At 52.5% G+C, this 12,744-nt stretch overlaps 1 protein-coding gene across 3 annotated transcripts in view; it reads right to left on the minus strand.

Moving 5' to 3' along the window:
• Positions 1 to 12,744, minus strand: part of LOC146808733 (uncharacterized) — a 415,671-nt gene that overhangs the window by 264,388 nt on the left and 138,539 nt on the right. Inside the window, exon 1 of one of the 3 annotated variants that reach the window (XM_085615546.1) lies at positions 3,957 to 3,973. The exons of the other annotated variants lie outside the window; for them this stretch is intronic. The gene's annotated coding sequence lies outside the window, so the exon portion shown is untranslated. Of the gene's footprint in view, positions 1 to 3,956; positions 3,974 to 12,744 lie in introns of those variants that run through there. 3 annotated transcript variants of the gene reach the window in all.

Below are 12,744 nucleotides of genomic sequence, written 5' to 3' on the forward strand. Positions count from 1 at the left end.
GCTCCTGAATCCCAGCAGCAGCAAGCCCCCCAGCACAGGAATAACTCCACTTCATGCGGTCACAGCCCCTATATTTATATTGTAAATTGGCTATGTCTGCCCTGGCACAGGGCTTGGGGGAACCAGCAATAACTGGTTCAGGGGGGAATTGGAGCACTCTGTTTACCAGGCTCCCCTTCCCCTTTTTCAGGTGGGGGCTCGTCATCAGACACACCTCAGGGGGCGGAGCCAGCATTGTACAGGCTAGGCACAGACCTATCCAGGTACCAGGGACTTCTCCTCCCACTACTCCAAATGCAGATGTCCCATTCAACCTAGTGCTGACTTACCCTGCCCCTCCTAGAGCCACACACACCCCACCAGCCCCTGTCACTCGAAAGCCAGACATGCAATTCACATCAGTGAGGCAGACACATAGCACACAGAAATGCAAACTTCTAAAGTGGCATTTCTAAAATAGTTATAATAACTCTGCACACACCATTGCACAGCGCTTATTATCACTATTCCAAATATACCAATCATGACCACGTTGTGCCTCTCATATCAGGAATTACCACTGAAACACTTATCAGGGAATCCCCAATGCATTCCTATTTGAGGGCAACCCCACAGTAGTGAGAAACCAAAATGGCTGTTTGTCACTACCAGGACATGTCACACACTTACGGTACATGTCCTATCTTTTACCTACAATGCACCCTGCCCATAGGGCTAGCTAGGGCCTACCTTAGGGGGGACTGACATGCAGTAAACGGGGGGTTACAGACATGGCACACACTTTAGGTGCCACGTCACAGCAGCAGTAACACTGCGCGCACAGGCCCTGCAATGGCAGAGGCCTGGGATAGGTTTGAAAGGCTACTTTGGTGCGTGGCGCAATCAGCGCAGCAAGCCCACCAGTGGCATTTAATTCACCAGCCCTGGGTATATGAGATACCACTTTACAAGGGACTGACAGGTAAATTAAATAGGCCAAACAGGTGTAGAACAATCTTACCATATTTATCACAGAAAGCACACACACTTTACACTGGACAGCAGTGCTAAAGTGCCCAGAGTCCTAAAACCACCAACACCATGTCAGAAAAAAGTCTAGGAGAAAGGTCAAAAGTTTAGGGATGACCCTGCAAAAAGGGCCAAGTCTAACATGTTGCAACATGAATGATGGCCTTTTTAGAACAGTAAAAGAAAGAAAGTAAGTGTGCAGGACCAAAAAAGGAAGAAAGTGGCTCCATAGCGCTTAAAAGCTGTTAGGACAGAGAAATAAACCCAGGGAGCAGGACAGAGAAGGTTGTGAGAAAACCAGGGAGCGACAGACGAACATGGTGGTAGGGAGAAGGAAGGTAAGTGCTGGGGATGAAGCCCTTTGGGTAAAAAAACTAAAATAAAAAAGGAATTAATACCAATGTGTGTGTTCACATCTACCAAATGCCATGCTGAAATATAGCTGAACCACAGTCGCCTGTGGCTGAAAATATGTGTCCAAAATCCCATTTGTGTATCTGTATGATTGTGCATGTTACGTGTTGTTTGCATGCATTGTGTAAAGACATTGTCTCATGCCAGACAGTGAAGGATGTAGGATAGAACTAAAAATGAAGCATTTGGAAATATACAGAAACATTACTTTGTGCAACTGTTATTTGCAACGTGAATCAGGAAATGTAGGAAATCTGCCTCTTCTGTCTCATCAACCCAGATATGTTTCCTTTTTCTGGGACTTATTTTTGCTGGCTTAAGATCCCTGTGCACTTTACCCCTGGTAACCAGGAGTAAAGTGCCTGTGCTCCCCCTTTAAAGATGGTTAAATTGGTCAAACTAACCCTTTTTGACAGAGGACGACTTCCCTTTTGAATATTAATAAGTCACCTAGGGGCATATGTATCAAACTCTCCTTTAGCGAATCCTAATTTGCAAGATTTTGCGATTCGCAAATGCAGATTCGCTAAACGGGATGTATAAAATAAATCGCTAATCATTTGCGATTACTTAAAAATCGCAAATAATTCGCAGAATCCCGTATTGCGATTTCTTAATAGCGAAATTCGCTAATTAAGAAATCGCAAAAACGGGAATCTGCAAGCCTGGTGCAGGCTGATGACATCACAAACAGGAAACTGTAGTGATTGCCTGCACCTGCTCACCTGAGCCACACCCAGAGGCTGCTTGTGGAGTGTGAGGAGGCTTTCCTGGAGACAGCAACCAGCAATGGATCCCAAACAAAACCAGCAGGGCAAGGATGCAGAAAAAAGAAAGAGAAAACACAAGTTTTCAGAAAAGGAGCAGGAGGTCCTCATTGAGGAGATGGTCTGCAGCCATGAGCTCCTCTTTGGGAAGAAGGCACTCAATGTCCCAGAGGCCAGGAAGAGGAAAATCTGGCTGGAAATACAGAGCAAGGTGAATGCTGTTGGAGTCACCACACGCACCATCGAGGAGCTGCGCAAGCGGTGGTATGATATGCGCCAGAGGTCCAAGGAGAGGGTGGCAGCCAGACTCAAGGATGCCAATCAGACTGGAGGAGGACCATCCACTGCAGAGCAGCCAACCCCCCATGAGGAGCTTGTGGAGTCTACCCTCCTGCCTGAGAGCGTTGGTGGATTGGCTGCAATAGACAGCTCCGACCCCTCATCCAGCAGACAAGGTAAGATGCATGCCAAATCACCCTGCACTCCTCCCCATCCCTTGCACACTCCCCCAAATGCGCATAGTAAACTCCCAACATGCCAATCCAGCCCAGGTCTTACAGCACACCCAGCAATGCATCATGGGACTCGTAGTACTGTGTCTGACTGTGTGTCCATGACACCATCACAATTAAATGCAACATATGTGTTTTGGGGATCATTGAATGGAAATGTGTCAGAGGTTAGCCGTCAAAGAATAGTAACTTTATTGAGTGCCACATGCAGACAGTAACACAAACTCATGTAGTCCCCTTTACATCCACAGCACACGGCATGCCACAAGAAGACAGCGCAGAGGGAGAGGAGCCTGCAGACCCTGCGGACTCCAGCGATGACACAGAGCAGCAGCCAATTCAGCGCAGGAAGCGCGCACATGTGCGCCCACTGCCTCCATTTGAGGACGAAGTCCCAGCAACAGGCGATGACACCGACAGGAGAGAGGGGAGTCAGGGTGTGACAGACATGCCCCGTCATGACGCACCAACACCAAGGCAAAGGGAACAAGCCACATCCAGGTCAAGGCCCAGGAGCAGCACTGCAACAGAAGGAGAAGGCACCGTGTTGTCCGGCTTGGAACAGTGCATGCTGCAGGAACAGCGCCTGCAAAGCAAGGCAATGCGGTCAATAAATCGCCAGCTAGGCCGCATACATCAGGACAATCGCAACATGGTAGCGGCAATACATGAGCTCTGTGCCACTTTGAGGGACACCCAAGCTGCCAATGACAGGGCTGGACGACGTGCCAATGCACGGCTACACAATTATACAAAGGCAGTCAACCGCCTCTGCACCACCACCAGCGCACTCACACGCAGAAGAGTAACCATGCAGGTGGACATGGCACATTGCTGCCAGGACATTGCACGAGGGCTAGAGCAGTTAACCACTGCTGTGGAACAGCTGCAGACAGCCAATGCTGGTGGCAGCGCACTAATGGCCTCTGCTGAGAGTGAGGACACATCGAGTCGCAGCAGCATCACTCCAACCTTGCCAGGTGAAAGACGCCGCAGTGGCCGACAGGTAGCAGGCCAAGGGCGCACCATGGGGGGCACTCACCCTGGACGGCACCGACGGAGGTGATCATCTGCGGGGACACTGACTGCAACACGGGTGCATTTACCCGAAAAGGCTGTTTGCCCTATTACTTGTGCCTTCTCTGCACTGTGTGTACAACATGTGCTGGGGACAATTACAATTTCTTTCATGTGAAGTGTGATTAAACACTTGACACATCATCAGGCTTTGTAGTCTCATTTCCTCAATACTCACCTAAAAGTAGTTTCGTGTGATCTCAGTCCGTCTCTGGCGTCCAGCAGCTGCCCCAACTCCTGGTGCTGGTCTGGCAGGGGGAGCAGGGCGCTCGTCATCCGATGTGTCTGTATCGGTCACATCAATTGTGGTGCCTTCCCTCATTGCCATGTTATGTAGCATTGCACAGCTTGCCACGATTTTACAGCAGGTCTCAGAGCTGTATTGCAGTGCGCCTCCACTTTTATGCAGGCACCTGAAGCAGCTCTTCAGGATTCAGAAGGTTCGCTCAATGACACAGCGTGTAGATCTGTGTGCCCTGTTGTAGCTCCTCTCACTTGCATTTGCAGGATCCAGGTATGGGGTCAGGATGAAGTCGCGCACTGCATAGGCACTGTCACCTGCATGGAAAAAAACACAATAGGTGAGTCAATATCCCCCCCTCAAGTGATGTAGTGGATGTATTGATGTGTGCAATGTATTTACCGAGCAGGTACCCCTCCCCAAACTCTCCAGCACTCAGACGTCTGTGTATTCCACTGTGTCGGAAGATGAAAGAGTCATGTGTACTGCCGGGGTATTTGGCTACGATGTCTGTGATGAGATACTTAGCGTTGCACACAATCTGTATGTTGAGGGAATGGTAGCATTTCCGATTCCTGTAGACATATTCAGTTTCTGCTGGGGGTGTGATGGCCACATGGGTCCTGTCAATGCAGCCAATGACGTGGGGGAAACGTGCAATCTGGTAGAAGTCCAGTATCGTTTGCTGTAATGCCTGTTGGGTGGTGGGGAAGTAAATGTGATGTGAGAGCCTCAGTAGCATTGCATCTAGGAAGGCATGGAAGAAGCGCGAAAGTGCACTCTGTGACACCCCACCAACCTCCGCTATGACCCGTTGAAAACTCCCTGACGCCAGGAGGTGCAGGGAGCACAGGACCTGCACATGTGTGGGAATTGTTTGTGTCCTGCGAGTAGGGTGCTCCAAGTGGGGTTTCAGCTCCTCAATCAGGTCCATTATGGTCTGTGGGTGCAGTCTGTACTTGTCATAGATGTCCTCTTCAGTGTTCTGGAACAGGGTGATGCGCAGCCTGAAGATACGTTCCTGTCTCATTCTCCTGTGAGCAAGGGCCCGAATACGCAGCCTCCTGGCTATCACGTACATTGCAGCCATTGTGGGTGTGTTTGTTGCATTGTGGGCTGGTTTTTGTACCTTGCACCAGTTTACCACCTGCAAGCAATTGGTGTTAATAGCGATTTCTTAAATTGCGATTTTTGCGAATTCGCAATTTGCGACAATTTCATACATGTGTTTGCGATTTCTTAGCTAGCGATTTCTTGTTAGCGATATTCGCAACGCTAAGGAATCGCAAATTAAGTATTCACTAGGAAATTCGCTGTTTTCTTGTTTCGCAGCCTAAGAAATCGGTAATTTAGCGATTTCTTATTTTTCTGTTTGGAAGTGTGTCATACATATGAAATAGCGAAAAATCAGTCGCAAAAGCTGTGTTTTGCGATTCACAGCGTTTGCGACTAATTTTTCCTTTCATACATATGCCTACAAATGTAGGCCTTGAAGCCCACAAGACAGGGTGCACAGTATGTCAATGTGGGACAGGTAGAACTTTATTATGCTCTACAGTAACAAAGCTCAAAAAGCAATTTCCACTGTGACAGGCCTAGCTGTCCTTGGTAGAGAAATCAGAGTGTAGAATAAAAATCAAATACTGTTAACACTGGGATGGGACCAGCTACAAAAATTATAAAACCTTGATTTTTTTATGGGTATTAACAATCAAATTCAATGGTGGGGTTGGATTTTAATAAGTATTAAGGAAAAGTAACTTTTAGAAAGTTACCCTTTTACCTGCCTGAGACGGCTGATTCGTACTAGCCTCTGCCAACTACAAGCACGTCCTCAGCCCTGAATAAGGTGTGAACGAGTAGTGAAATTCCTCCCAGAAACTATACAATGGGTTTCCCCTAGTGGGTTGATATCACAGTGACAAATCCTGCCTGACCAATCTGTATGAGCCACGTGTAACATTTTATTGTATTTAAAGAGGGAAAACAAGATGCCAGAACAATTCTTGTGGTATTTCTTATCTTGGTGTATTAGGACCCTGCCTTTGTTCTACCAGACTTCTCTGACACTAGTTTGTTATGGGTACACAGTCTGCTACCAACTGAATTTTAGTGTAGTAATGGGGAGAAACTTAGGGTCAGCACAGTGCACTCTCCTGCCCATTCACAACCCTCAGGGTCCAGGATTAGTGCGGCGAAAATCTTTCACCATCTTAAATATGTTCTGATACATGGCATTTTTGGCCTGTTTGCTGTAAGGCAGCTGGAACTACTGAAAAATGGGTAGAGGTGAGGCCCCCCTGTAATATCGCGAGAGACCTTGGTATGGTCCACGTCACTCGCAGCGATAGGGGTGGTGATACAGTTCATCACCCCCTCAAAGTGCACCACATAAGGTGGGCTCGACGGATGTGTCGAGACCACGTGTCAATAAAAAGCCCAGGGCGCTGGGCATGGCTCAGTTTCTAGCTGGCCACCACCGTAACCTGTGTGTCAGCAGTGCCATTATTCTAAGAGAGGCCCAGCAGTTAAGCAACACTACACTGGCGACGAGGTGGTGTCAGCAAGCCTGTCCAACCTCTTACCCGCCGTGCTGTCCCTGGCTGCCTCCGCGAGCCCGCCTCTGCCGTGCGGCCCCCGCCGGTGTCCCGGTGTGCCCCGCGGAGCGCTGGTGTCGGCCTGTGTCCCCGCCTGCAGCGGCAGTATCCCGAGCACCCCGCCGGACCGTCGGTGCTCGCCTGGAGCATAAAGCGAGGAAAAGTGCGTGGGCGCGCACACCCGTCTGCCCCACATGTGTCCCTGAAGCGTCTGGTGCCACAGAAGACTCGCAACAGTGCGGTAAGCGTTTACCGCCTCTCTGCTGCCCCCTCTGGCCCCTCAGCAGTACCGCACCATACCAACACCATCGGCAACGTTATGTGGCCCTACCCTGGGATCCACGTGTAGCGTATATAGATGTGTGCCTCTCTGCTGCTTCTTTCAGCCTGCAAATCTGCCTTGGTTGTACCAGGGGGATACCGCCAGACATGTCAGAGGGACCTATCTTTCTGGGTAACCCTACCTAAACGCTCCACCTCTCAAAGTGCTCTGCTGCCTCACCAAAGCATTGTCTCTCTGCGCGCTGGCCCAAGAACTGGTGAAGGCCATAGCTGCACGACCCCCTGCTGTGGAGTGGTCCTGGAAGATCACAGCGCGCACGCCCATCATGCGTACCCCCTGTCTGGGCCCTAGTCGCCGCCTCCTGCTTTACCGACGCCAGCCAGCGCTCTATCACGCCACCATGTGGTCCCACACCACTGGTTCAGCCTGCAGTAGACGCTCCTGTGCCCTGCCACTGTAGTTGAGTGAACCTCCTGCGTCCCGTCGGCCGTCCGTCGCTGCGCCAGCATGACCTCCGTCCCGCCACTGGAGCCATTCACCATTACTGGCCCACCGCCCTCCCAGGCTGCGCGATTAAAAGAGTGGGTGGAGCGGTTGGATACATTCTTCGAGGCTGTGAAAATACAGGCCCCACGGCAACGGTCCATGCTCCTCCACCTTGGCGGTGCGGACATTCACAATATCGCGAAGACTGTCACCCGAAGACCTATGTCATGATGCGCGACGCCATCACAGCGCATTTTGAGCCGTATGCCAACCCAGACTACGAGCGTTTCCTCCTCCGCCAGGTGAAACAGCTCCCGGAGGAATCTGTCGACGTATTCTAGGCCCGCCTCAAAGAGTTGGCAAGCACGTGCACCCTACCCGATGAGGACGATGAGATCCGAGCACAGTTCATTCAGGGTTGCACTTCTTCAAAACTACGCGAGCGCGTTCTCGAGGAACACAACATGCCAATGAAGGACATCCTGACCCTGGGGCGCTCCAAAGAACTGTTCAAGGCCAGGGCGGCCCATATGGAGCTCAAGGCCACGGTAGCCATCAAAGAAGAACCTGTCTGCGCTGTCCGTTCCAACACAGGAGGCCCGCGACAAAGACCCAGGAAACCCTCGGCTCAAAGCTCTAGACAAAACTCCAAGGTCCGCCTCTGTGGATGGTGTGGAGGCCCGCTCCCACATGACGGCGCCTGTCCAGCTCAAGGGAAAACTTGCAGCGCGTGTGGAAAGGTCAACCATTTCTAAAAGGTCTGTCGCTCGAAATCTTCACGACAGTCGCAAGGCCCACCACGACAAGTGCGGACGCTTGAGCCTCTCCCGGATGACTCCTCGAGCGGTGACATGGACGAAGATGATGCCGCAACTGTGCATGTGGTGCACATGCTACACGCTCTCTCCGCCTCCCCGCAAGCAGCGCCCATGTGCACGGTCAACGTACAGGGTCACCCAATGGCGACACTCATCGACATGGGAGCAACGATCAACCTCATGGCTGTCAGTGCCTACAGGCTACTACCCAATCCACCAGCTCTCCGCAGCACCAACGTCCAGGTGTATGCCTTCGGGACCCACACCCCACTCCGAATGTGCAGAGTATTCCAAGCTGAGCTCTTGTCATTTGTCAGCCGTCCAAGATCTATGTCTCCAGAGAAGTGTCAGGCTTCTTGCTCGGCTGCCGCACCGCACAGGAACTGCGCCTCATCCACTTTGCCTTCACAGTGTGAGCGCACGATCTAGACCGCCTAATATCCGAGTTTGCACCTCTGTTCGATGGGATCGGATGCCTCAAAGTCCCAGCAGTCCGCCTGCACATCGACAAATCTGTAGCCCCAGTTGCCCTCAGGCACAGGAGGATTGCCTTCCACCTCTGCCCAAAAGCTGAGACAGAACTCCGTCTTTTAGAAGCAGCCGGAACTATTGAACAGGTGTGAGGCCCCACCCCGTGGGTGTCCCCCATCGTAGTCGCGAAGAAACCGAAGCAGCCGGACGCTGTCCGCATCTGTATCGACATGCGGACTCCGAACCTCACCATCAAACGGGAACACCACCTGACGCCCACTGTCGACGACATCATAGGCGAACTTGCAGGGTCGAAGTGGTTCTCGAAAATGGACCTCCGATCAGGGTACCATCAAGTCCCTCTCCACCCGGACTCTCGCCCGATTACGACCTTCTCCACCCATGCAGGTCTCTGGCGCTACAAACCCCTCAACTTTGGAATCTCCAGCGCAGTCGAAGTTTTCCAAAACATCATCAAGACCATCCTGCAGGGGCTGGAAGGAGTGCTCAATGTGAGCGATGATATTTTGGTACACGCCCCCTCTCTGGGAGATCACCTCCTCCGCCTCAACGCAGTGTTCACATGCCTCAGAGACTGCGGATTGACCCTACACAGGGAGAAGTGCGAGTTCCTACGCCGAGACATCTGCTTTTTTGGATACCGTTTCTCAGACAAAGGCATCGGGCCAGATCCAGCCAAAGTGAAGGATGTCCAGGAGGCGCCAGCCCCCACGTCAGTATCAGGTGTCCGCAGCGTCTTGGGTATGGTCACATACTGTGGCCGGTTCATCAAGAACTTATCAGATCTGACTGGCCCACTGCGAGATCTCACGAAGGCCACCACCCATTGGACCTGGGGTCCGGAACAAGAACAGGTGTTCCAGCAGACAAAAGCCGCTTTGTCCGCGGATACCACGCTTGCTTATTTTGATCTACGCCATGACTCCCAGCTAGTGGTCGACGCCAGTCCCACAGGCCTGGCGCTGTCCTGGCGCAATGTCAAGACTGTGGTGAATGGGCCCCAGTTGCCTATGCGAGCCGGACCCTCACACCTACTGAGCAGCGTTATTCGCAAATTGAAATAGAGGCCATAGCCATTCTCTGGGGATGCCGCCATTTCCACATCTACTTATATGGCCATCCGTTCACGGTCATTACCGACCACAAGACACTGGTTCCGCTCTTACAAGGCTCCTCATCTCGCCCTCCCCCACGAATTGAGAAGTGGATACTGCAGCTACAGGAGTTCCAGCTGAAGACAGAATACAGACCGGGCACCCGGAACCCAGCTGATTTCTTGTTACGGCACACCCGGCCAGCCACCCTTTCGTAGGCTGCAGAAGCTGCCGCCACTGAAGACTACGTGCGGATGGTAATCGAGCGGTCCTGGCCACTCCCGATATCGCTGCAAGAAGTCGTAGCTGCCACACGAGACGACGACTGCATCCAAATAGCGATACAAGCTGTCTCCTCAGGAGACTGGCGGCCTCTACAAAATCCTTCACCCCTGCGGACGGCAGCAGCCCAAGCAACGCTGAAATCACTACACCAAGTCCGTCACGAACTATCGGTGTCAGCTGATGGCTGTCTCCTGCGTGGCCCACGCCTTGTCCTACCAGCAAGCCTCACCAGACAAGCGGCTCTTCTCGCCCATGGTGCACACCAAGGGATTGTCAAATCAAAGAACCAGCTTTGGCGCAAAGTCTGGTTCCCTGGCCTGGACCACCAAATAGATTCACTAGTACAGCATTGTCCCGTGTCCCTCGCCACGAGCCTACCAAGCAAACTGGCACCGGTAAGCACTGAAGCAGCCCCAAGCAGCCCATGGGAAAGAGTAAGTGCAGACTTTGGCAGCTTACCAAGGGGAAAACACACGCTTGTGATTGTCAATGATTTTTCCAGGTATCCAGAAGTGGAGTTCGTAGCCTCAATGTCCGCCGCAGAAGTCATCCAAAAATTGGAAAAAGTAATAGCCACCCATGGACTGTTCGGTGAACTCCGCACTGACAATGGTCCGCCGTTCACCAGTGCCGAGATAGCCGAGTACCTAGCTTCCCACAAAATAAAGCACTGGAAAATAACACCGAGGTGGCCCCAAGCCAATGGCAAAGTAAAACGGCTGATGTGAACGCTGAACAAAATGATCCAGATTGCGCTAGCCGAAGGACTCAACTTAGAACGGGCGGTGTACCAATTTCTCAGGGAGTACCGGCTCACCCCTCACTGCACCACCGGCATTTCCCCAAGTCGGCTGTGTTTCGGCCGAGCTGTTACAGACACCATCCCCCACCATCCCACATGGGCGGAAGCAGGGAATCCCCCGAATCTGTCGGACCTCAAGCGGGGAAATACTAACGAAGCGGCGTCCCGGAAGAGACATGCCAGAGAGAGCCCTATTGCTGTGGGTGATCAGGTGCTCGTGCAGGACCGGCACCCAGGTGGGAAATTCCGTACACCGTTCGAGCTTCACCCGTGGACTGTCACCGCCATAAAGGGCACCATGATGACTGCCCAGCGAGGATCAGAGACAGTTACCCGCAATGTATCTTACTTCAAAAGAGTCCCGCACACTGATGAGGGCAAAGCCTCTGAGCCTTCAGAGCGTAACGGGAGGCCCCGAAATGGACCCGCAACTCCTAGCAGTGGAGCGACTTGACCTGGGCGATCAGACACCGTGGACATTTCCACCGACCAACCACCCCCGTCACTCCCGGACCAAGGGAGCCCAACCTCCATCCGCGATCCAGTTGACCAGCCACCAGACTCGCAGCTGCGGAGCAGTCAGGGCAGATATCACATCCGACCCTGTCCTAAGCCATCCCAGAAGTATAAGGACTATGTGACCAGCGGCTAGTCAGCGACCGTGGGTCGGGTCGCAGCCATGGTGAGCAGCTGTAAAGAGCGTCCAAGTAAGACTGTTCCATTTTTGTTATATTTCGACCGATCTTTAGGGGTCTGGATTGAAAGTTTATGTTCTCGAGACTGTGTTCATCTCATTTGTGTCTCCTGGTAAAGGAGGAATGTAATATCGCGAGAGACCGTGGGATGGCCCACGTCTCTCGCAGTGGTAGGGGTGGTGATACAGATCATCACCCCCCCTCAAAGTGCACCACATAAGGTGGGCTCGACGGATGTCGAGACCACGTGTCATGATTAATAAAAAGCTCAGGGCGCTGGGCGTGGCTCCGTTTCGAATTGGCCACCACCGTAACCTGTGTGTCGGCAGTGCCATTATTCTAAGATAGGCCCAGCAGTTAAGCAACACTACACCCCCTGACCCGGGAGGACGGAGGCAGTGTTGAAAAGGAGTGCGGCATCGAGCAGTGGAAGCCTGGGCGGCACAGGAGCAGATGGGCAAGCACTGGGTGGATGGTGAGTGAACCCGGCTGCAACGGGCGGTAATCAGTCATCGGCGGTCACGGTGGACTCCAAGTCATCGACTGTGAGGCTGCGCCAGGAACGAGGTCTGGAGGTGGCGCCGGGAGTGTCCCGCTCGGCATCAAGGGCTGATCGGGCCTTGATCGGCGGTCCAAATAGGGCAGACATCAGCACTAAGCCAACCCCCTTAAGCGTAACGAGGAACAGCAACTGAGGCGACCCCCAGGTCATTTTGGGACACAGGAGCCATGACGGATAGGCTGGTTAGTATTGGCATAAAGAGAGCGGCGGGTGGGATCAAAGGGAGCGGCAGGAGAAACGATCACGACTCTGGGTTTAGGAGGTCAAAGGAAGGGCAGGAATCCTCCCCTCCCCCCCAACTCATATCAGTTCACCGGGCTGTGACATTTTGGGCTATCCACATAGCGGACGGAGGGAAACAGCCATACCCGGCGCCAACAAAGTAAGCCACAAAGCACAATGCTTGGAGTGCAGAGCCCAGGAAGGCCCCAACCACTAGAGAAACTGCTCCACAGGCCACAGCTATGGCAGGGAGACACAGGGCTGAATGGAGAGAGAGGAGCGCACGGGCACGCTTTAGGGAACTACCTGTCTGTAGGTAACAAAGTCACATAGCCACGCCGTAAGGAGCTGAGGAGGCCGGCGATGTGGACGTCCTGTTAGACAAAGCA

Source organism: Triturus cristatus, chromosome 7 (genome assembly GCF_964204655.1).
Source record: "Triturus cristatus chromosome 7, aTriCri1.1, whole genome shotgun sequence".
In the NCBI taxonomy this organism is placed as follows: Eukaryota; Metazoa; Chordata; class Amphibia; order Caudata; family Salamandridae; genus Triturus; species Triturus cristatus.